This window comes from Heptranchias perlo, chromosome 5 (genome assembly GCF_035084215.1).
Source record: "Heptranchias perlo isolate sHepPer1 chromosome 5, sHepPer1.hap1, whole genome shotgun sequence".
NCBI classification, from domain to species: domain Eukaryota; kingdom Metazoa; phylum Chordata; class Chondrichthyes; order Hexanchiformes; family Hexanchidae; genus Heptranchias; species Heptranchias perlo.
Genome location: NC_090329.1, coordinates 11655179 through 11681069, shown reverse-complemented (window position 1 = coordinate 11681069; position 25891 = coordinate 11655179).

Here is a 25891-nt window from a genome sequence, read left to right as displayed (position 1 = left end):
CCGGGACGGGTCCGGAGCCCGGCTCCAACCCGCCCACTTCCGGGTTCCCCAGTGACGCGCTGACATGCGCGCGCAGCCCCCGCATGTGGGACTCCCGCCGGCAATTAAAGCCAGCAGGGTGCCACTCAAAGTAATTCACCAGGTACTTCAGGTCATTTACAGACCTGATTGACCTGATATTTTAGGAGGGGTGGGATTTTGAAATGAACTGAGACTGTTTCCCGTACTGGGGGAAACACTCCCAGTTGAAATGGACATGTTGCAGCCATCAGTCTGTGGCAGCTGCAAAGGTCCATTTGACAGGTGGGGGGTGGGGAGACCCTCACTCATTGCAGGAGGCCACTCTGTCACTTGGGACAAAGTTTGGCCTCCACCACCCTCCTCCTAACAACAAAATTCACCAACTTGCACACTTACCCCGTGTCCAGACACATTTACCTACCTTGCGGACCCCCTCAGATGTACATCTTCCAGATGGGGGCCGCCGTAGCTGCAGTCATGACCTCCTCGGAGGGCGAACAGCATCACCAGCCTCGCCGGCCACGCCGTCCACCTCTGACACGTGGAGCTCCACAACACAGTGCTGTGACACATCCACCTGCACAGCAGGAGGGAGGGCAACCGCAGGGAGCGATGCGTCGCAGAGGGCACTACCCTCGCCACAGGCTCCACAGACCGAGGCTCAGCTTCCTGGACCTCTCTAAGCAGCCGTGCACACGGATGCTCAGAGTCACTCGACATGTAGTCGTGGACATCTGCAGCCTCCTTCATGCCGAGCTGCTCCCGGCTGGCTCGAGCACCATCTTCTTACCTGTCGCTGTCAAAGTCACCACTGCCCTCAACAACTTCTCCTCCGCATCCTTCCAGGGTGCCACCGGGGATATCGCCGACATCTCTCAGTCGTCTGCACAAAAGAGCCCTGCAAATACACCTACACCCACTCTGCAGTGACACAATGGGTGGCATCAGTTGTGGGTCTTCATTGTGATCCCTAGGAAAGGGCATTATTGCACAAACTAGACAAGATTCGCAAAGGCGTGGCAGTAATGGTGACAATATAATATGTAATGTGAGTTCATCAGAAACTAAATATAAGTAAAAACCATGACAATCCCTCAAACACCCTTGTGCATCCCCTTCATGCTCACAACACGTTTGCCTTACGCTTCCTACTGCACATATGTGATGCATGCCCTGTGGCTGCAGCACAAGTAGTGGCAGGTTGAGTGAGGCTGACTGTAAAAGAGATGCATGAGAGGGTGAGTATGAGATAGAGCCATGAGATTGTATGAGGATTGGGTTGAGTGGTAGTGGCAGGATGAGTACTGACGAGGTGAGTAAGTGCAGGTAAGATGAGGATGAGCTTTGAGTGGGTGTGAGGGGTGATGTGACAGAGTAGTGTCGGCAGTGCAGAAGGAGATGTGGGGTGGGGGCGGTGATGTGGCAGACGGAGTGTAGGGGAATGAGTAAGTGTACTCACTTCGGCTGACCTACTTAGGTCATTGCAGCGCCTCCTGCACTGTATGCAGGTGAGCGATATGTTGGTGGTGCAGGTGACCTCCTCTGCCACCTCGAGCCAGGCCTTCTTGATGGCAGAGGCAGGCCGCTTCCTCCCGCCTGCCGGGGGGAAGATCTCTGTCCTCCCCCTCCTCCTCACCCCATCCAATGATACCTGGAGTGAGGCATCATTAAACCTGGGAGCAGCCTTCCCCCTGGGCTGCTCCATGCTGTAATTTTTCCTATTTTCTGCAGCATCTGTCAGTGGAGGACTGCCCCTTTAAATAGGGCTCCTCCAGCTGACAGACCTTACTGCGCATGCGCAGTCCGCCCGCCGCGCAGCTTACCAGCGGGAAACCCGGAAGCACAGGTAAGTGGATCCAATTAGCCTGCGATTCCGTGTGGAGCACACTGATTTCACCGGGCGCATTACCCACGTGCCCAGTCGACCCCCCGCTGAGAACCCGCCGCCCTGCTAATATCGAGCCCAACATTTCAGGTCGATGGCCTTTTGTCATTTCTGACTAATAGCTAATCACAGCTCTTTTGTAATCATCTATTTACTAATTACCACCTCAAACCATCTCACAGTTATGGCATCAAATAAACAACTTTAAACAGCTCCTGGTTTTGAACAGCTACAATGAATTAAATTTAATTTAAAATCAAAATACCCAAGAGAAGGGTGAGAGGGAAGAGCAATGGACAGTAAAGATGCTGTCTCAGTGGCTCAGTCAGTTTATCCAGCTAAGCCCTACAGATGGGAAGGTTCCAGATTCAATCCGCATTCTGTGCTGAGTTGGCTGATCTCAACTACAATAGTCTTAGGATGCCTCAGTTAGTCTCAGTACTTCTGGGTTTGGAAAAGAAATATTGGCCACTCTTCCCACTCCAGATTGCTGTTCAATGACTCCTGCCGGATGTGTGTGTAGACATTGTGTGAGGACAGAATCATGTTTTGTTGTGATGGCCCCAATTGATCAGAATAGTCTTCTGATATTTGAGTGTGGAAATCACAAGGATCTTCTGCCGGCACAGAGTCTTGCCAGACATGAGAGCAGGGCGCACGGTCGGCACTGCATTGAAGTGCACAATTCCTGTCTTTCGCTGTTACACATCAATAATGGCCGCTTGAAATAATCACCACTTGGCCAAGGGTGACCACTGTCAGTGGAACTGCACGCTTCAGGAGAGGAGGAGCGGAAGAGATAAACATTGGCTAAGAATCAAAAAGTTCCAACAGATTAATAAAAATGCCACATGTATAAAGAATCCCTGAGGCACTTAGATGCAGATGTGGGAGCAGCACCACTGACCGACTAGAGTTAGAGAGGGTCGGATGGAGTTGAGGTAATCAAGCTGCAAGACTGATATTTCGAGAAAGAAGTTGATTCTCTAAAACAATTGAAGAATGAAATCTTGCAGGGGACAGCAGTATGACTGAGACGAGTGTGATTTTGACTAAGATGATAGTATAACATGAGACATTACATGAAAAGGGGTTGATGCCAACATATGGAAGGTGGCAATTTCCTCATATAATGTATTCTATATTTAGAACACATTGAGAACATCAGGGCAAAAGAGTATAAATTTACTGGAGATAGTCTCCTGATAAAGTGGAGACCAGGCATACAATCAAAGACCTGCTAGGGAGCGTGCAGTTCTGTTCAACATTTTAAATTACTTATACCAGAGAAATCCCCTTAAATGCCTGGGGAATTGATAACCCAATTAGGAGAAAATAAATCCTCACCAATCTCACCGCTGTCCTTCAGAAAACACGCTTGTCTCCACAGTATTACACAGAGCACGCGTGTAACGACTGCCCGAGGTTTTCGTTTATACACTGACTTATGTTCCTCGGGTTTTTGGTGCAGGTTCATCAATTATTTTAGGAGTATTCAGCAGTCTCCTTATAAAAATAAATATTTTTGTATAAGTAAGGGGGAAGGGGAAGGAAAGAAGGGATTTAAAGTAGGGATGATCACCCGAGACTTAAGTTGGTATCTCCCATTACTTCTTACCACTCCACACCACCACATTAGTTTCAGGAGAGGTTTTGTTGATTAAATCAGATATAATATCTGAACCAAAGCTGCCCCTCTACTTATTACTGATTATTTTTGTTATTTTCTGCGACATTTACCATTCCCTATTCCACTCCAAGATTCCAATGATGCCTCTATACAGTTTGATATTAGGCGATGTGAGAATGATGTGGATGTACTTGCTTTCCAATATTCGCGACAGTTCATGTGAGATTGAGAATTTACCGGGCGTTAAATTGTGGAGTGAGTCCAAGTTCTGTGGCATAACACAGACGCTAAAATGCTACGATACATGGAGCTGGATGTTCCTCTACAATTGGGCAGGATCATGGAGGGAACGGTGGGAAAATGGGTGATGAGGCTACAGCCAAATCCCCGCATTACTTTGATTTTCCATTCACCTGTCCCCAGCTGGAGCTGCCACTGGTTTCTACTTCCCTGCTGACTGGATGTAAATGTCAGTGCGAGATAACTGAAGAGGTAGGGAATGTACAAACCGAATATAAGGAAGGCGGGTGGAACAGCTACCAAATAGAAACTGCTTACCACTTATGAAATCCGCAAATCCAGCATGAGCAATCAGCAAACTTACCAATAAAAAAGGAAAAGATGAAACATTCAAATTGCTCCAAATTATTTTTTTGAAAATCTCTCATCTCTATCAATCAGGTGAGAGTTGCAAAAATAAGGGCCCTGATATTTCCAGGGAGGCAGGGGTGGAGTAGGGGGGGGGGGGGGAACACGTGTCAGAGTCCGGGAAATCCGGATATGCGGGGAAGGCGGAGATCCTGCCGAATTTGACCTCATTAGAATTTTTATCGCGGCGGATGGTTTGCTTGAGGGGCCGGGGGGAAAGCACTCCCGCTCCTCCTGGGCCCACGAGCAGTGCTGGAAAAGCTCTCACCTGCTGGATCCGGCAGTTCCTGCCTTCCTTCAGCTGCCGGGTTTCCCGAGCTCCGGGCCCACAGCCGTTAAATTCAAACGGCTGCCAAAATCTGAGTCACGCAGAACTCGTTTAAATATTATAATAACTGACCCGCCTCTCCGCAGCGGGTCATTCGGCCGCCCCCAAACCTGCCGCGGTAAAACCAGAAGTAGGCGGGTTGGGGTCGGGTTTCATATTCTTAATTAAATTAAAATAACAACCCTCCGAGATCTCTGGGCTCCTCCAATTCTGGCCCCTTGCGCATCCCCGATTTCCATCGCTTCACCATTGCCAGCCGTGCCTTCCGCTGCCTAGACCCTAAGCTCTGGAATTCCCTCCCTAAATCTCTCCGCCTCTCTACCTCTCTCCCCTCCTTTAAGACACTCCTTAAAACCTACCTCTTTGACCAAGCTTTTAAATTAAACCCGCCTGTCATAAGGGGGTTAAAATTCTCCGCAAGGTTTTTAACATAATGAAAAAATAATTCTGAGTCATATCATCACACTTACTCATCAAATGGTTGATTTTTGAGTCTTTAAAATGTCTTCAGAGATATCTTTGTTCAGTGACTTCTTGCTGTGTTGGTATACTGGGACTTGAGTTTTGTTGCTTATATATCTGCCTTTCTAACTCTTCCCAATCTGTACTGAACAGGGAGAGCAGGGTTAAAAACAAAAAGTTCTTGTTAACCCTTTGAATGACCAATCTTGCTGTGCATTAGAGACGCGTCCGATTTTCGGCCTGGAGGAACAATGTGGGGGTGAATTTCTGAGCGAGTTCCCCTGTCTGTCGGTGTAACTTTAGCAAAAGAGCTGCAGAAACTCTGGAGAACCGGTGTACGAGTGTGAGGGCCCCGGGAAATTCAACCCCTATATTTTTCTCAGATATCGCTTTCTGATTAGAAATCAGATCGCATGCCTGATGTTGCACGGGTGCTTGAATTACCATGTGAGTGTATTTGAGGGTGCCCTTTGCCCTGTAATGCCAAAGACCTGCTAGCAAGTTTCTCCTGTTGTCGTAAAATAGCAAGGCCGATTTGAACGCATTCATCGCCATGTCAAAAAAGTGGATCTGTGACATTAGTGCAATGTTGAATAGCAAACTGATCGATCCTTGCCAAATCTCCTGCTATTATCTGTAAAGAGCCTGTAGGAAAAAAATTAATTGAGCGATGTCCTTACTTTGACTGCTGCTGGCAGTGTGGGTGCTGATGCTGCTCCTTGTTCTCATCCTTGTTTTCAAATCCTTCCGTGGCTTCACCCCTCCCTATCTCTCTAACCTCCTCCAGTCCTACAAGCCTCCGAGGTCTCTTCGTTCCTCCAATTCTGGCCTCTGCGCATCCCCGATTTCCATCGCTCCACCGTTGGCGGCCGTGCCTTCAGCTGCCTGGACCCTAAGCTCTGGAAATCCCTCCCTAAACCTCTCCGCCTCTCTACCTCTCTCTCCTCCTTTAAGGCACTCCTTAAAACTTATCTCTTTGACCAAGCTTTTGGTCACCTGTCCTAATATCTCCTTATATGGCTCGGTGTCAAATTTTGTTCGATAACGCTGCTATGAAGCGCCTTGTGACGTTTTGCTACGTTGTAGGTGCTATATAAATGCGAGTTGTTATTGTTGTTGTTGTTTGCAGGTCTGGCTCCAAGAGATGGCACAATTACAATACGGCTTCCTGGGTGAAGTGTAATTTCCTCACACATTGCTCCTCGACAAAGTTGAGGTAGCTGTCACCAGCAGTAGACATACTGCCTGGGATAGTAGTGGATTCTGGTGGCCCTCGTCATATAGCATCAGACTTTTCTGGTCTGCTCTGCTCCTTCATTTAACATATCCAACAGAGTGAAGCTTGCAGATGCTACAGTTGCATAAATCTCTGGTTAGGCCACATCTGGAGTACTGGGTGTAGTTCTGGGCACCGCACCTCAGGGAGGATATATTGGCCGTGGAGAGGGTGCAACGCAGATTCACCAGAATGATACCGGGGCTAACAGGGTTAAAATATGAGAACAGGTTGCATAGACTAGGCTTGTATTCCCTTGGGTATAAGGGGGCGTTTGAGGTGTTTAACATGATTAAAGGATTTGACAGTTTATCTCTATCTGCCCTATTTCCTCTGGTGGGAGAGTCCAGAACAAGGGGGCATTACCTTAAAATCGGAGCTAGGCTGTTCAGGGTGATGTCGGGAAGCACTTCTTCACACAAAGGGTAGTGGAAATCTGGAACTCTCTCCCCCAAAAAGCTGTGGAGACTAGATCAATTGAAAATTTCAAAACTGGGACTGATAGATTTTCATTAGGTAAGGGTATCAAGGGATGTGGAGCAAAGGCGGGTAAATGGAGTTGAGGTACAGATCAGCCATGATCTAATTGAATGACGGAAAAGGCTCAAGGGGCTGAATGGCCTATTCCTGTTCCTATGTCCCAATCCAAGACTTTAACTACTTGAGGGAGATGAGAAGTTATCGGTGAAACTTTCAGGATAATTAAACACTTTTCACTTTCAGGCAAAATTCCTCAGTGGATCCTGAAAGTAATTGAGTGAAACCCCAGGATAGTAATGCAAAACTATTCATGTATGACTAGCAGCATTCAACAGAAGCTTCTATGAATTCAACAGGACCTGAACTATAAAATCACTCAGAGTATTTGATCATCTATATCAATATCTCTCCGCATAGCCTTCAATTTCATTCTTAGTATGACACTCATCCAGATTATTTTAACAGGATTTGATTGACATAATATGAAATGCTTCTGCACATACCTAATGCTCAGCGGAGAAAAATTATTCTTATTAAATCTTATCTTAATTGTGCACTCGTATTCTCTGGTTCTGCAATCACAGTTTAAGTTAAGAGAACTGCTTGCATCGATATCATACATGCCTTTTCAGACATTAATTATTGCCGAAGACAAAAAAACTAATTATCCTGGAGTGGAAGAACAACCCCAGCCTCTTGTTCTCTACGTTTAACCGCCTGCTCAAACCCCCCTCTCCTGCCCCATCCGCCCACCCTACCAACACTGATTGCCAGGAGCTCAGGGATTTCTTTGTCTCTTAAGACTGAGATCAGCCACGTTAGCACCTCTGCTGCATCTCACCCTTCCTCTCCTTTTCTGTCTCAGAGCTTCCCAATCACTCCAGCCCTGACCCCTTGTCGCTATACTCTGAGTGTTTCGAGCTCTCTCTGTTGAGGACGGGAATTGGGGGTTATGGGGATATTGGCCCTGAAATTCCTCGGTGACCTTAGGGGGACGTTTCGAACATTAAACGCTCGACATAAATGTGAGTTGTTGTTGTTGTCCTTTTGCTTTTAATGCTGCTGAAATTCCTGCAGCCAAGGAGGGCAATATAGTAGCGCACTGGCAGCCAAGAGGGGTCGGAATTTGGGTGGAACCTGAATCCGGCAGGCTTCCTTCCCCCCCCCCCCCCCACTCAATTCGGTCTCGTCAGAGATAATGGTACTTTCAGGGGTGGAGCCATAATATGCCAGGCCATAAATAGATAGGTATATTATAATGAAATGTGCATAAAGGAAATACATCATTCCCCTCATTTACATCCTTAGCTCTGCTGGGTTCCAGGGATGCCTGACAGCCCCTGGTGTCCAGTATTGCTAGGGCCATGGTGGGAGGGGGAAGGGGGAGTTTCCTAATTAAAAGGCTGGTTTCGAATAAACAGCAGAAGAAGGAATTAGACAGTTTTATGAAACATTTCATTATATTACCAGAGCCCTTGAGCCCGCTGACACTGTAGCAAGGAGCCGCAGCGAGCTTCTTCCCTCTGAACTCAGGCGCGCACTCCATTTTGCACCAAAAAAAGTGCAGACCCCTGTCCTAAACATTTAAATGACCCCCGGCCCTGGGATTTCAGACAGGGCCAGAGGCATCAGCAGTGGGTGGGTGGAAGTTCCAGTACGTCTCAGATCCACCCACACGCCCCCCCCCCCCTGCCCTCAAAGGCCACCGAGGAATTACAGGGCCAATATCCCCATAAACCTCAATTCCCCTTCTCAAGAGAGGTAGCTCGAAACAGTCAGAAATGTTGAACGTTCTACGGCTTCCTCAGCCAAGCCAGGATTCTTATGCTGGACAGGGATCTTCTCTTCCTTTGGGATCACAATAGCTTGCTGTTGTCCCAACCTTGAGGACTTCACAGTGAAAGAATAATGTGATTGTAAGGGAAAGGGTTTTGCTTTAATTGGTATTGGGCTAAGCATAAACGAAAGGATTTTACATCACCATGAGATTATTGGAACACGAGAAAGCTGTTTTCCTTTCCATTGATTTCAGTGGAAATAATAATCGGGCGGGTTCTATAACAGGGGCAGGGAGAGGGGGTGGGAGGGGGGCTGGGGAGGGATCTGCTCTGCCAGTTTACCGCCCAAGCTCTGAAGGTGAAAAATACTCCGATTGAATCAATGAAGTGACTAGTCTGTGTTCCATAAGGTGGGATGTTATGGAAAACTTTTCTTCTGCCCATTTTGGACATTCTCCTTTGGCAAATGTGTGTCCTGGATTGCACATCCCTTTACAAAAAAAAGCTACACTTTGATGGATGCTCTTTAGCAATTCATTAGCATTTGATGGTGCTCAGTGTTCAAAATGTCTTGGAAATTTTATTGACTTTTATGGCAGTAATGTTCCCAAGGCATCAATGATCTTCGATCGTGGGACTTTTAGTTTTAGTGACTGAAGCTATTATGAATTGTTTCACAAACATAAAGCCAAAGTGGAGGGATTTCCTGTTTATCTTCATCTGTTTACATCCCATGCAAAGACGAAAAGAAAGTCATTTGTATAGAAGTTCTGGCAATTAAAGAGATAATTGTCAATATTACAGCTGAATTCAGGTTTCAAGACCCAAATAAGTATTTGTGCCAGAAAATTATTTTTGAATCAATGCAATGGATGATTTCGTAGAGGCAATTTTTTTTTATTCGTTCATGGGATGTGGGCGTCGCTGGCGAGGCTGGCATTTATTGCCCATCCATAATTGCCCTTGAGAAGGTGGTGGTGAGCCGCCTTCTTGAATCGCTGCAGTCCGTGTGGTGACGGTTCTCCCACAGTGCTGTTAGGTAGGGAGTTCCAGGATTTTGACCCAGCGATGATGAAGGAACGGCGATATATTTCCAAGTCAGGATGGTGTGTGATTTGGAGGGGAACGTGCAGGTGGTGGTGTTCCCATGCGCCTTCTACCCTTGTCCTTCTAGGTGGTAGGGGGCGCAGGTTTGGGAGGTGCTGTCAAAGAAGCCTTGACGAATTGCTGCAGTGCATCTTGTAGATAGGACACACTGCAGCCACGGTGCGCCGGTGATGGAGGGAGTGAATGTTTAAGGTGGTGGATGGGGTGCCAATCAAGCGGGCTGCTTTGTCCTGGATGGTGTCAAGCTTCTTGAGTGTTGTTGGAGCTGTACTCATCCAGGCAAGTGGAGAGAATTCCTGACTTGTGCCCTGTAAATGGTGGAAAGGCTTTGGGGAGTCAGGAGGTGAGTCACTCACCACAGAATACCCAGCTTCTGACCTGCTCTTGTAGCCACAGTATTTATGTGACTGGTCCAGTTACGTTTCTGGTCAATGGTGACCCCCCAGGATGTTGATGGTGGGGGATTTGACGATGGTAATGCCGTTGAATATCAAGGGGAGGTGGTTAGACTCTCTCTTGTTGGAGATGGTCATTGCCTGGCACTTGTCTGGCACGAATGTTACTTGCCACTTATCAGCCCAAGCCTGGATGTTGGCCATACAGACTGCTTCATTATCTGAGGGTTTGCGAATGGAACTGAACACTGTGCAATCATCAAGAAACATCCCCACTTCAGGCCTTATGATGGAGGGAAGGTCATTGATGAAGCAGCTGAAGATGGTTGGGCCTAGGACACTGCCCTGAGGAACTCCTGCAGCAATGTCCTGGGGCTGAGATGATTGGCCTCCAACAACCACTACCATCTTCCTTTGCGCTAGGTATGACTCCAGCCACTGGAGAGTTTTCCCCCTGATTCCGATTGATTTCAAATTTACCAGGGCTCCTTGATGCCGCACTCAGTCAAATGCTGCCTTGATGTCAAGGGCAGTCACTCTCACCTCATCTCTGGAATTCAGCTCTTTTGTCCATGTTTGGACCAAGGCTGTAATGAGGTCTGGGGCCGAGTGGTCCTGGCAGAACCTAAACTGAGCATCGGTGAGCAGGTTATTGGTAAGTAAGTGCCGCTTGATAGCACTGGCGACGACACCTTCCATCACTTTGCTGATGATTGAGAGCAGACTGATGGGGCGGTAATTGGCCGGATTGGATATATCCTGCTTTTTGTGAACAGGACATACCCGGGCAATTTTCCACTTTGTTGGGTAGATGCCAGTGTTGTAGCTGTACTGGAAAAGCTTGGCTAGAGGCGCAGCTAGTTCTGGAGCACAAGTCTTCAGTACGACAGCCAGGTTGTTGTCTGGGCCCACAGCCTTTGCTGCATCCAGTGCATTCAGCCCTTTCTTGACATCATGTGGAGTGAATCGAATTGGCGGAAGACTGGCTTCTGTGATGGTGGGGATCTCGGGAGGAGGTTGAGATGGATCATCCACTCGGCACTTCTAGCTGAAAATGGTTGCAAACTCTTCACCCTTGTCTTTTGCAATCACGTGCTGGGCTCTGCCATCATTGATGTTCACGAAGCCTCCTCCTCCCGTTAGTTGTCAACCACCATTCACATGGGTGTAGCAGGACTGCAGAGCTTTGATCTGATCCATTGGTTGTGGGATCGCTTAGCTCTGTCTGTAGCATGTTGCTTCCGCTGTTTAGCATGCATGTAGTCCTGAGTTGTAGCTTCACCAGGTTGGCACCTCATTTTTATGTACACCTGGTGCTGCTCCTGGCATGCTCTTCTACACTCCTCATTGAACCAGGATTGATCACCTGGCTTGTTAGTAATGGTAGAGTGAGGAATATGCCGGGCCATGAGGTTACAGATTGTGCTGGAATACAATTCTGCTGCTGATGGCCCACAGCACCTCATGGATGCCCAGTTTTGAGCTGCTAGATCTGCTAGAGAAAGCATGAGAATAGATTGGCGACTAACTTAAAAGGGAATCCAAAAGTCGTCTTGGACAGGACATACCCAGGGATGGCGTTGGATGGTGTCCTCAGTGCGAAGATGGGACTTCTTCTCCACAAGGACTGTGCGGTGGTCACTCCTACCAATACTGTCATGGATGCATTTGCGACAGGTAGATTGGTGAGGACGAGGTCAAGTAAGTTTTTCCCTCGTGTTGGTTCGCTCACCACCTGCCGCAGGCCCAGTCTGGCAGCTATGTCCTTCAGGACTCGGCCAGCTCGGTCAGTGGTGGTGCTACTGAGCCACTCTTGGTGATGGAAATTGAAGTCCCCCACCCAGAGTACATTCTGTGCCCTTGCTACCCTCAGTGCTTCCTCCAAGTGATGCTCAACATGGAGGAGGACTGATTCATCAGCTGAGGGAGGGCAGTAGGTGGTAATCAGCAGGAGGTTGCCTTGCCCATGTTTGACCTGACCCCATGAGATTTCATGGGGTCCGGTGTCAATGATGAGGTCTCCCAGGGTCACTCCCTCCTGACTGTATATCACTGTACCGCCACCTCTGGTTGGTCTGTCCTGCCGTTGGGACAGGACATACCCAGGGATGATGATGGAAGAGACTGGGACATTGGCTGAAAGGTATGATTCTGTGAGTATGGCTAGATCAGGCTGTTGCTTGACTAGTCTGTGGGATAGCTCTCCCAATTTTGGCACAAGTCCCCAGAGGAGGACTTTCTTTCTACAAAACCAACAGAGCATCTGGCAGAGCCATAATTCCACCCAAAACCTGGATGATAACCATCCAGGAGGGACCTGTTCAAGATGGACAGGGTGCATCTCAACAGAGCTGGGACCAACATCCTTGTGGGGAGGTTCACTAATGCTGTGGGGGAGGGTTTAAACTAATTTGGGGGGATGGGCACCAGGATGTAGCATTAGAAAGGAGAAACAAGGTGCACAAAGGATTGGGAGAGACAGATAGCACTAGAGTAAGAAATAGTACAGTATTAGGTGGGATCAGACCAAGAGAGAATACGAGAAGGTCTAAGATAGGTTTAGAGTGCATGTGTGTAAACGCACGAAGCGTGGTAAAGAAGGTTGGTGAGCGACAGGCGCAAATAGCCACATGGGAATATGATGTCATCGCAATAACAGAGACCTGGCTCAAAAAAGGGCAGGATTGAGTACTAAATATTCCTGGATACAAGGTGTTCAGGAAAGATAAGGAAGGAAAAAAGGAGGGGAGGTGGTGGCAGTATTGATTAAGGAGAATATTGCAGTGCTGGAGAGAGAGGATGTGAGGATGTCCTTGAGGGGTCTAAGACAGAATCTATTTGTTTTGAGTTAAGAAACAATAGAGGTGCCATTACACCACTGGGTGTATTCGAGAAGCCCAACTAGTGGGAAGGATATAGAGGAGCAAATTTGCAGGGAAATTACAGAGAGGTGCAAGAACTATAGTGTAGTGATAATGGGGGACTTCAACTATCCGAATATAGACTGGGATAGTAATAGTGTGAAGGGCAAAGTGGGGGTGGAATTTTTGAAGTATGTTCAGGAGAAATTTCTTGATCAGTATGTTTCTAGCCCAATGAGGAAGGAGGCATTGCTGGATCTAATTCTGGGGAATGAGGTGGGTCAAGTGGAGCAAGTGTCAGTGGGGGAACATTTAGGGAACAGTGATCATAACATCATAAGGAAAAGGACAAGGAGCAATCTGGAATAAAAGTATTTAATTGGAGGAGGGCCAATTTCAGTGGGTTGAGAATGGATCTGGCCCGGGGAAATTGGATTCAAAGATTGGCAGACAAAACTGTAATCGAACAATGAGCGGCCTTTAGAGAGGAGACAGTTCGGGTACAGTCTAGGTACATTCGCAAGAAGGGGAAAGGTAGGACAAACAAATCCAGAGCTCCCTGAATGACGAAAGAGATAGAGAATAAGGTGAAGCAGAAAAAGGGGGCGTATGACAGATGACAGGTTGATAATACAAGTGAGAACCAGGCTGAATATAGAAAGTACAGAGGAGAAATGAAAAAGGAAATAAAAGGGGCAAAGAGAGAGTATGAGAATAGACTGGCGGCCAACATAAAAGGGAATCCAAAAGTCTTCTATAGGCATATAAATAGTAAACGGGTAGTAAGAGGAGGGGTGAGGCCGATTAAGGACCAAAAAGGAGATCTGAGCATGGAGGCAGAGGGCATGTATCTGTCTTTACCAAGGAATAAGATGCTGCCAAAATCACAGTAAAAGAGAAGGTAGTTGAGATACCGGATGGGCTAAAATTGATAAAGAGGAGAGACTAGAAAGGCTGGCCATACTTAAAGTAGATAAGTCACCCAGTCCGGATGGGATGCATTGCTACGTTGCTGAGGGAAGTAAGGGTGGAAATTGCGGAGGCTCTGGCCATAATCTTCCAATCCTCTTTAGATATAGGGGTGGTGCCTGAGGACTGGAGAATTGCAAATGTTACACCCTTGTTCAAGAAAGGATGTAGGGATAAATCCAGCAACTATAGGCCAGTCAATTTAACCTCTGTGGTGAGGAAGCTTTTAGAAACGATAATCTGGGACAAAATTAATAGTTGGACAAGTGTGGATTAATAAAGGAAAGCCAGCACAGATTTGTTAAAGGCAAATCATGTTTGACTAACTTGGTTGAGTTTTTTGATGCCGTAACAGAGAAGGTTGATGAGGGCAATGCAGTTGATGTTGTGTATATGGACTTTTAAAAGGTGTTTGATAAAGTGCCATATAAAGGCTTGTCAGCAAAATTGAAGCCCATGGAATAAAAGGGGCAGTGGGTAAATGATAGGAAACAGAGCGTAGTGGTGAACGGTTGTTTTTCGGACTCGAGGAAGGTATACAGTGATGTTCCACAAGGGTCAGTACTAGGAACACTGCTTTTCTTGATATATATTAATGACCTGGACTTGGGTGTACAGGGCACAATTTCAAAATTTGCAGATGACACAAAACTTGGAAGTGTAGTAAACAGTGAGGAGGATAGTGATAGACTTCAAGAGGACATGGACAGGCTGGTGGAATGGGCGGACACCTGGCAGATGAAATTTAACGCGGAGAAGTGCGAAGTGATACATTTTGGCAGAAGGAATGAGGAGAGGCAATATAAACTAAATGGTACAATTCTAAAGGGGGTGCAGGAACAGAGAGACCTGGGGGTATATGTGTACAAATCTTTGAAGGTGGCAGGAACAAGTTGAGAAAATGGTTCAAAAAGCATACGGGATCCTGGGCTTTATAAATAGAGGCATAGAGTACAATAGCAAGGAATGTATGTTGAACCTTTATAAAACACTGGTTCGGCCACAGCTGGAGTATTGTGTCCAATTCTGGGCACCGCACTTTAGGAAGGATCCGAAAGCCTTAGAAAGGGTGCAGAAAAGATTTACTAGAATGGTTCCAGGGATGAGGGACTTCAGTTATATGGATAGACTGGAGAAGCTGGGGTTGTTCTCCTTAGAGCAGAGAAGGTTGAGAGGAAATTTGATGGAAGTGTTCAAAATCATGAAGGGTTCAGATAAAGTAAATAAAGAGAAACTGTTCCCATTGGTGGAAGGGTCGAGAACCAGAGGACACAGATTTAAGATGATTGGCAAAAGAAGCAAAGGCAACATGAGGAAAATCTTTTTTATGCAGCGAGTAGTTATGATCTGGAATGTGCTGCCTGACAGGGTGGTGGAAGCAGATTCAGTCGTGGCTTTCAAAAAGGAATTGGATAAATACTTGAAGGGAAAAAATTTGCAGGGCAATGGGGAAAGAGCATGGAAATGGGACTAACTGGGTTGCTCTTACAAAGAGCTGGCACGGGCTCGATGGGCTGAATAGCCTCCTTCTGTGCTGTAACCATTCTACGATTCTATGTTAATTAGGTTCACACTGGACCCCATGAAATCTCATGGCATCAGGTCAAACATGGGCAAGGAAACCTCCTGCTGATTACCACCTACCGCCCTCCCTCAGCTCATGAATCAGTCCTCCTCCATGTTGAACACCACTTGGAGGAAGCACTGAGGGTAGCAAGGGCACAGAATGTACTCTGGGTGGGGGACTTCAATGTCCATCACCAAGGTTGGCTCGGTAGCACCACTATTGACCGAGCTGGCCGAGTCCTGAAGGACATAGCTGCTTGACTGGGCCTGCAGCAGGTGGTGAGTGAACCAACACGAGGGAAAAACTTACTTGACCTCGTCCTCACCAATCTACCTGTCGCAAATGCATCTGTCCATGACAGTATTGGTAGGAGTGACCACCGCACAGTCCTCGTGGAGACGAAGTCCCGTCTTCGCACTGAGGACACCATCCAACGTGTTGTGTGGCACTACCACCGTGCTTCATGGGATAGATTCAGAACAGATCTAGCAGCTCAAAACTGGGCATCCATGAGGCACTGTGGGCCATCAGCAGCAGCAGAATTGTATTCCAGCACAATCTGTAACCTCATGGCCCGGCATATTCCTCACTCTACCATTACCAACAAGCCAGGGGATCAACCCTGGTTCAATGAGGAGTGTAGAAGAGCATGCCAGGAGCAGGACCAGGCGTACCTAAAAATGAGGTGCCAACCTGGTGAAGCTACAACTCAGGACTACATGCATGCTAAACAGTGGAAGCTAAGCGATTCCACAACCAATGGATCAGATCAAAGATCTGCAGTCCTGCCACATCCAGTCGTGAATGGTGGTGGACAATTAAACAACTAACGGGAGGAGGAGGCTCTGCAAACATCCCCATCCTCAACGATGGCGGAGTCCAGCACATGAGTACAAAAGACAAGGCTGAAGCGTTTGCAACCATCTTCAGCCAGAAGTGCCGAGTGGATGATCCATCTCGGCCTCCTCCCGATATCCCCACCATCACGGAAGCCAGTCTTCAGCCAATTCGATTCACTCTACATGATATCAAGAAACGGCTGAGTGCACTGGATACAGCAAAGGCTATGGGCCCTGACAACATCCCAGCTGTAGTGCTGAAGGCTTGTGCTCCAGAACTAGCTGCGCCTCTAGCCAAGCTGTTCCAGTACAGCTACAACACTGGCATCTACCCGACAATGTGGAAAATTGCCCAGGTATGTCCTGTCCACAAAAAGCAGGACAAATCCAATCCAGCCAATTACCGCCCCATCAGCCTACTCTCAATCATCAGCAAAGTGATGGAAGGTGTCGTCGACAGTGCTATCAAGCGGCACTTACTCACCAATAACCTGCTCACCGATGCTCAGTTTGGGTTCCGCCAGGACCACTCGGCTCCAGACCTCATTACAGCCTTGGTCCAAACATGGACAAAAGAGCTGAATTCCAGAGGTGAGGTGAGAATGACTGCCCTTGATATCAAGGCAGCATTTGACCGAGTGTGGCACCAAGGAGCCCTAGTAAAATTGAAATCAATGGGAATCAGAGGGAAAACTCTCCAGTGGCTGGAGTCATACCTAGCACAAAGGAAGATGGTAGTGGTTGTTGGAGGCCAATCATCTCAGCCCCAAAACATTGCTGCAGGAGTTCCTCAAGGCAGTGTCCTAGGCCCAACCATCTTCAGCTGCTTCATCAATGACCTTCCCTCCCTCATAAGGTCAGAAATGGGGATGTTCGTTGGTGATTGCACAGTGTTCAGTTCCATTCGCAACCCCTTAGATAACGAAGCAGTCCGAGCCCACATGCAGCAAGACCTGGACAACATCCAGGCTTGGGCTGATAAATGGCAAGTAACATTCGTGCCAGACAAGTGCCAGGCAATGACCATCTCCAACAAGAGAGAGTCTAACCACCTCCCCTTGACATTCAATGGCATTACCATCGCCGGATCCCCCACCATCAACATCCTGGGGGTCATCATTGACCAGAAACTTAACTGGACCAGCCATATAAATACTGTGGCTACATGAGCAGGTCAGAGGCTGGGTATTCTGCGGTGAGTGACTCACCTCCTGACTCCCCAAAGCCTTTCCACCATTTACAAGGCACAAGTCAGGAGTGTGATGGAATACTCTCCACTTGCCTGAATGAGTGCAGCTCCAACAACACTCAAGAAGCTCGACACCATCCAGGACACAGCAGCCCGCTTGATTGGCACCCCATCCACCACCCTAAACATTCACTCCCTTCACCACCGGCGCACAGTGGCTGCAGTGTGTACCATCCACAGGATGCACTGCAGCAACTCGCCAAGGCTTCTTCGACAGCACCTCCCAAACCCGCAACCTCTACCACCTAGAAGGACAAGAGCAGCAGGCACATGGGAACACCACCACCTGCACGTTCCCCTCCAAGTCACACACCATCCCGACTTGGAAATATATCACCGTTTCTTCATCGTCACTGGGTCAAAATCCTGGAACTCCCTTCCTAACAGCGCTGTGGGAGAACCGTCACCACACGGACTGCAGCGGTTCAAGAAGGCGGCTCACCACCACCTTCTCAAGGGCAATTAGGGATGGGCAATAAATGCCGGCCTCGCCAGCGACGCCCACATCCCATGAATGAAAAAAAGTGGTTATAGTACTGCATTTGTCATCTGTGGCTCAGTTGGTAGCACTCTCGCTCTGAGTCAGAAGGATGTGGGTTCAAGTCCCACTCCAGAAACTCCAGCACATAATCTGGGCTGACACTTCAGTGCAGGACTGTGGGAGTGCTGTCATGTGACCCCAGTGGCAGACCATGTGGTTGATTTTAACTTTGCTACAGACTTCGGGCAGGCAGAAGAGGAGTGCTCACATCACCTGCCCGAAGTCCCTGCTCAGAGTCCTGAGCCATTTCGAGGGCTGAGCCTACTTTCAATATTGATGGCGAACTGCGAGCATTCACAGGCAGCCGGCCAGTAAGGGGGACGGGAAGGAGTCGGGGGGGGAGAGGGTTTGTTGCCATTCATGATTCTCCCACCTCCACAAAAATCTTCTTAAAAAAAACAAATACATTTACCTTTTCCCGAGTGACCTGCAACGGTCTCTTTAAGGGCCGCTGGTTCGGCTACTCGCCTGCTCGTCTCAATGCGCGAAGTGTATACAGTGCACACTCCACCCATTGGTACCTCAAAATTGGGGCAGGGTCCTATACACGCAAGACGACCTCAATTATCAAACGTTAGTACTGATAAAGTCATCCAGAGGTTGACCTCAATGGAATTTTATTTTTGTTAAGTCCCCCTTTTACTCTTAGACAAGGCTGGAACCCAATGCCTGTCTTCATCTATGGGGCCGGTTTTACTGTTCCTGCGCACGAGTGTATTTGGTTCACTTGGGCACAAGGCACGAAAGAAAATTGGGTGGCAAGGACTGTATGCCCATTAGAGATCCTGCCTAATTGTTCATCACTTTCAGTCAAGGGGTGAAATTTGGGTGGATTCCCTTATCGGTGTGCTATCTTTTTCCTCTATGCACTGTGCCCAGGAGTTTCAATACACCCAAGCGCAGGGAAGTCTGCCTCTATGTGTTCAAAGAAACTTCCTCTCCAACTCGGCTACCATTTGGCTACTTGGCTGGCCGACGCCTGGCAGAAGGCTATGTGGTCATTTACCTATTTTAATTTTGCTGGTTGTCACGGTGACAAAAGTGAAATGTTTTTGTCTTGATTTCGCATGGTGACGTTCCTTTAACTCTCAAGATCTATAAGGAGTTAAGATTCACCCATGAGAGTAATCTAAACTAGAGATGTTGAAGTACAGTATCTAGAGTAAGAAGAGCAAAAGGGATCCAAAAACGTAACAGCCACCTGTAATAGGAAATAACCCTCACAGTATTTGGATGGTTTTGCTACTGGCAGTAATCCATCACCTGTAATCCAGAGTTAAATCCATTCCCAAGAGGCCGCAGAGAAAATCCACCACCATCTTTTTTTTATTAAGGCCTATGTTTAAATTACATAAAGGACCATAATCCATATCTAAACTAACTGCATAAATATAACGTGTATCACTCGATACAAATTTTAAGGGGCCAACACGTGAAAGGGTACCAAGTATGAACTCAGATGATGTAAAATTAGATATTTACAGTTGTGTTTAAACACTCTTTTTCTGCACCCTGCTCGCACTTTGCAAGAACCGCGGCAATTGCAACTTCCGGCTGTGTCTCAGAAAATACTCGTTTTATACTCGATGTTTCAGCCATCGGTAAAACAGAAGAATCTGTGCGTGGCAAAATGTGAACTTGGATGGCAAAGTTATCGACCAGCTTTTAGTAGCAGACCTGAAAATGCTACCACAAATGATTACAGATTACTATCATTCTGTCACTTAGTTTCATACAAATAACATTATGCTTTCAACAAATCTGAGTTTATCTTCTTGAAGAGTCCACTTTGCTTCTAACCTAGTTCAGCTGTTTCTACTCTCGGCCTTCCGTAGCCTGACTGCTAGTCAATTTATGACTTCGCTCCCCAGCATCACCCCATGTTAGCCCTCACCCGAGCTGACTTATCCCTCTGGCTGCAGCTATAACCACCACCTGGCTGGAGCTCTCCTTGGGGCAAAACAAGGTCGTAATAGAGAGCAGGACGTTGCTGTGGAAACCGTAGTCCCCTCTAATTTTCCTCCAGTGCTGGTGAGATGTATGACCTGACCTTCTGTAGGCCTGTTTCGGTCACTGGTCTATAGCTCGCCCCGTAGGAAGGGAGGGGGTTAAGTGTTCTTTAATAATGCAGGGGGTTGTTCGAACATGAAATGCCCTACCTGAAAGAGTGATGGAGACAGAATCGATAACAGCTTTTGAAAGGGAAGCGGATAAATAATTGAAAAAGAAACATTTAAAGGGGTATAGGGAGTGGATCTATTCTTTCAGAGGGTTGGCACAATGAGCTGAACGGCCCTCTTGCTGTGCTGTAAAATTCTATGGGGATGAAATTGGCCTTGGGCAATAGTGAATCAGACACCCATTTACATCCTGCTCGATTTCCTGTTCTATTGGATGCAGTTTTCTATTATAAAGGTCCAGGTAACTGTTCAACCTGTACACTGCAGGGTACTGTACTCGGAATCTCTCTAAATTAGCTGCTCCAGCATGGAAATTCATCTTGCTGTAATCTGGACAGAGTCTAATCCAAAGGCTTTCAGTAGAATGCAAGCAATATTTACATGATTGGGAAAGTCCCGTGAATTCACTCGGGACAAAGTCAGCGGCAAGTTATCGCTGGAACTGTAGGCAGTAATCTACTAAGCTCCGTGGAGTTGAGGACAGAGGTCAATAACAGATTAGGCATATTTCTACTCTGGCCACATCCAACCAGATAGGGCAGAAACAAATTTATCAGCCAGTTCTTCCACTGTATAAGTGTAACATCCAATGTCCTCCAACATATTTCCTACTTATACTTTAGGTATAAACACAAATATATTAAAAATAATACTTTCAAAATGTTGCAAGCAGTCAGAAAAAATGACTAAAAGTAAGGTGTGCCTGTCACAGATGGAAGGGCACAGTTTTCCAATGGGTTCTTTGGTGATCATTTATTGTCCACTGCACAATTTTCTCAAGCATGTGGGTGAAGGGAATGCAGCTTTAGAACTTAAAGAGTGACTACACGCTACTAACTATATATGGTATAGTTTTATAAAGATGAAAGGTGTAGTGAACATTATGATTCACTTTCTTGTACTTGTGAATATTGTGATTCCCTTTCTTGTACTTGTGAACATTGAGATTCTCTTTCTTGTACTTGTGAACATTGTGATTCCCTTTCTTGTACTTGTGAACATTGTGATTCCCTTTCTTATACTTGTGAACATTGTGATTCCCTTTCTTGTACTTGTGAACATTGTGATTCCCTTTCTTATACTTGTGAACATTGTGATCCTCTTTCTTGTACTTGTGAACATTGAGATTCTCTTTCTTATACTTGTGAACATCGTGATCCTCTTTCTTGTACTTGTGAACATTGTGATTCTCTTTCTTGTACTTGTGAACGTTGAGATTCCCTTTCTTGTACTTGTGAACATTGAGATTCTCTTTCTTGTACTTGTGAACATTGTGATTCTCTTTCTTGTACTTGTGAACATTGAGATTCCCTTTCTTGTACTTGTGAACATTGTGATTCCCTTTCTTGTACTTGTGAACATTGAGATTCTCTTTCTTGTACTTGTGAACATTGTGATTCTCTTTCTTGTACTTGTGAACATTGAGATTCTCTTTCTTGTCCTTGTGAACATTGAGATTCTCTTCCTTGTCCTTGTGAAACATTGAGATTCTCTTTCTTGTACTTGTGAACATTGAGATTATCTTTCTTATACTTGTGAAAATTGTGATCCTCTTTCTTGTACTTGTGAACATTGAGATTCTCTTTCTTGTACTTGTGAACATTGTGATCCTCTTTCTTGGACTTGTGAAGATTGAGATTCAATTTCTTGTACTTGTGAACATTGTGATTCCCTTTCTTGTACTTGTGAACATTGAGATTCTCTTTCTTGTACTTGTGAACATTGTGATTCCCTTTCTTGTACTTGTGAACATTGTGATTCCCTTTCTTATACTTGTGAACATTGTGATTCCCTTTCTTGTACTTGTGAACATTGTGATTCCCTTTCTTATACTTGTGAACATTGTGATCCTCTTTCTTGTACTTGTGAACATTGAGATTCTCTTTCTTATACTTGTGAACATTGTGATTCCCTTTCTTGTACTTGTGAACATTGTGATTCCCTTTCTTATACTTGTGAACATTGTGATTCCCTTTCTTGTACTTGTGAACATTGTGATTCCCTTTCTTATACTTGTGAACATTGTGATCCTCTTTCTTGTACTTGTGAACATTGAGATTCTCTTTCTTATACTTGTGAACATTGTGATCCTCTTTCTTGTACTTGTGAACATTGTGATTCTCTTTCTTGTACTTGTGAACATTGAGATTCCCTTTCTTGTACTTGTGAACATTGAGATTCTCTTTCTTGTACTTGTGAACATTGTGATTCTCTTTCTTGTACTTGTGAACATTGAGATTCTCTTTCTTGTCCTTGTGAACATTGAGATTCTCTTCCTTGTCCTTGTGAAACATTGAGATTCTCTTTCCTGTCCTTGTGAACATTGAGATTATCTTTCTTATACTTGTGAACATTGTGATCCTCTTTCTTGTACTTGTGAACATTGAGATTCTCTTTCTTGTACTTGTGAACATTGTGATCCTCTTTCTTGTACTTGTGAACATTGTGATTCCCTTTCTTGTACTTGTGAACATTGTGATTCCCTTTCTTGTACTTGTGAACATTGAGATTCTCTTTCTTGTACTTGTGAACATTGTGATTCCCTTTCTTGTACTTGTGAACATTGTGATTCCCTTTCTTATACTTGTGAACATTGTGATTCCCTTTCTTGTACTTGTGAACATTGTGATTCCCTTTCTTATACTTGTGAACATTGTGATCCTCTTTCTTGTACTTGTGAACATTGAGATTCTCTTTCTTATACTTGTGAACATTGTGATCCTCTTTCTTGTACTTGTGAACATTGTGATTCTCTTTCTTGTACTTGTGAACATTGAGATTCCCTTTCTTGTACTTGTGAACATTGAGATTCTCTTTCTTGTACTTGTGAACATTGCGATTCTCTTTCTTGTACTTGTGAACATTGAGATTCCCTTTCTTGTACTTGTGAACATTGTGATTCCCTTTCTTGTACTTGTGAACATTGAGATTCTCTTGCTTGTACTTGTGAACATTGTGATTCTCTTTCTTGTACTTGTGAACATTGAGATTCTCTTTCTTGTCCTTGTGAACATTGAGATTCTCTTCCTTGTCCTTGTGAAACATTGAGATTCTCTTTCTTATACTTGTGAACATTGAGATTCTCTTTCTTATACTTGTGAACATTGTGATCCTCTTTCTTGTACTTATGAACATTGAGATTCTCTTTCTTGTACTTGTAAACATTGTGATCCTCTTTCTTGTACTTGTGAACATTGAGATTCTCTTTCCTGTACTTGTGAACATTGAGATTCTCTTTCTTGTACTTGTGGCAATTGAGATTCTCTTTCTTGTACTTGTGAACATTGTGATCCTCTTGTAATTGTGAACATTGTAATCCTTTTTCTTATACTTGTGAACATTGAGATTCTCTTTCTTGTACTTGTGAACATTGTGATTCTCTTTCTTGTACTTGTGAACATTGAGATTCTCTTTCTTGTCCTTGTGAACATTGAGATTCTCTTCCTTGTCCTTGTGAACATTGAGATTCTCTCCCTTGTCCTTGTGAACATTGAGATTCTCTTTCTTGTACTTGTGAAACATTGAGATCCTCTTTCTTGTACTTGTGAACATTGTGATCCTCTTTCTTGTACTTGTGAAACATTGAGATTCTCTTTCATGTACTTGTGAACATTGTGATCCTCTTTCTTGTACTTGTGAACATTGTGATTCTCTTTCTTGTACTTGTGAACATTGAGATTCTCGTTCTTGTCCTTGTGAACATTGTGATCCTCTTTCTTGTACTTGTGAACATTGTGATTCTCTTTCTTGTACTTGTGAACATTGAGATTCCCTTTCTTGTACTTGTGAACATTGAGATTCTCTTTCTTGTACTTGTGAACATTGCGATTCTCTTTCTTGTACTTGTGAACATTGAGATTCCCTTTCTTGTACTTGTGAACATTGTGATTCCCTTTCTTGTACTTGTGAACATTGAGATTCTCTTTCTTGTACTTGTGAACATTGTGATTCTCTTTCTTGTACTTGTGAACATTGAGATTCTCTTTCTTGTCCTTGTGAACATTGAGATTCTCTTCCTTGTCCTTGTGAAACATTGAGATTCTCTTTCTTATACTTGTGAACATTGAGATTCTCTTTCTTATACTTGTGAACATTGTGATCCTCTTTCTTGCACTTATGAACATTGAGATTCTCTTTCTTGTACTTGTAAACATTGTGATCCTCTTTCTTGTACTTGTGAACATTGAGATTCTCTTTCCTGTACTTGTGAATATTGAGATTCTCTTTCTTGTACTTGTGAACATTGAGATTCTCTTTCTTATACTTGTGAACATTGTGATCCTCTTTCTTGTACTTGTGAACATTGAGATTCTCTTTCTTATACTTGTGAACATTGAGATTCTCTTTCTTGTACTTGTGAACATTGTGATTCTCTTTCTTGTACTTGTGAACATTGAGATTCTCTTTCTTGTCCTTGTGAACATTGAGATTCTCTTCCTTGTCCTTGTGAACATTGAGATTCTCTCCCTTGTCCTTGTGAACATTGAGATTCTCTTTCTTGTACTTGTGAAACATTGAGATCCTCTTTCTTGTACTTGTGAACATTCTGATCCTCTTTCTTGTACTTGTGAAACATTGAGATTCTCTTTCTTGTACTTGTGAACATTGTGATCCTCTTTCTTGTACTTGTGAACATTGAGATTATCTTTCTTATACTTGTGAACATTGTGATTCCCTTTCTTGTACTTGTGAACATTGAGATTCTCTTTCTTGTACTTGTGAACATTGTGATTCCCTTTCTTGTACTTGTGAACATTGTGATTCCCTTTCTTATACTTGTGAACATTGCGATTCTCTTTCTTGTACTTGTGAACATTGAGATTCTCTTTCTTATACTTGTGAACATTGTGTTCCTCTTTCTTGTACTTGTGAACATTGAGATTCCCTTTCTTGTACTGGTGAACATTGTGATTCCCTTTCTTGTACTTGTGAACATTGAGATTCTCTTTCTTGTACTTGTGAACATTGTGATTCTCTTTCTTGTACTTGTGAACATTGAGATTCTCTTCCTTGTCCTTGTGAAACATTGAGATTCTCTTTCTTATACTTGTGAACATTGAGATTCTCTTTCTTGTACTTGTGGACATTGAGATTCTCTTTCTTGTACTTGTGAACATTGTGATCCTCTTGTAATTGTGAACATTGTAATCCTTTTTCTTATAATTGTGAACATTGAGATTCTCTTTCTTGTACTTGTGAACATTGTGATTCTCTTTCTTGTACTTGTGAACATTGAGATTCTCTTTCTTGTCCTTGTGAACATTGAGATTCTCTTCCTTGTCCTTGTGAACATTGAGATTCTCTCCCTTGTCCTTGTGAACATTGAGATTCTCTTTCTTGTACTTGTGAAACATTGAGATCCTCTTTCTTGTACTTGTGAACATTGTGATCCTCTTTCTTCTACTTGTGAAACATTGAGATTCTCTTTCTTGTACTTGTGAACATTGTGATCCTCTTTCTTGTACTTGTGAACATTGAGATTCTCTTTCTTGTACTTGTGAACATTGAGATTCTCTTTCTTGTACTTGTGGACATTGAGATTCTCTTTCTTGTACTTGTGAACATTGTGATCCTCTTGTACTTGTGAACATTGAGATTCTCTTTCTTATACTTATGAACATTGTGATCCTCTTTCTTGTACTTGTGAACATTGTGATTCCCTTTCTTGTACTTGT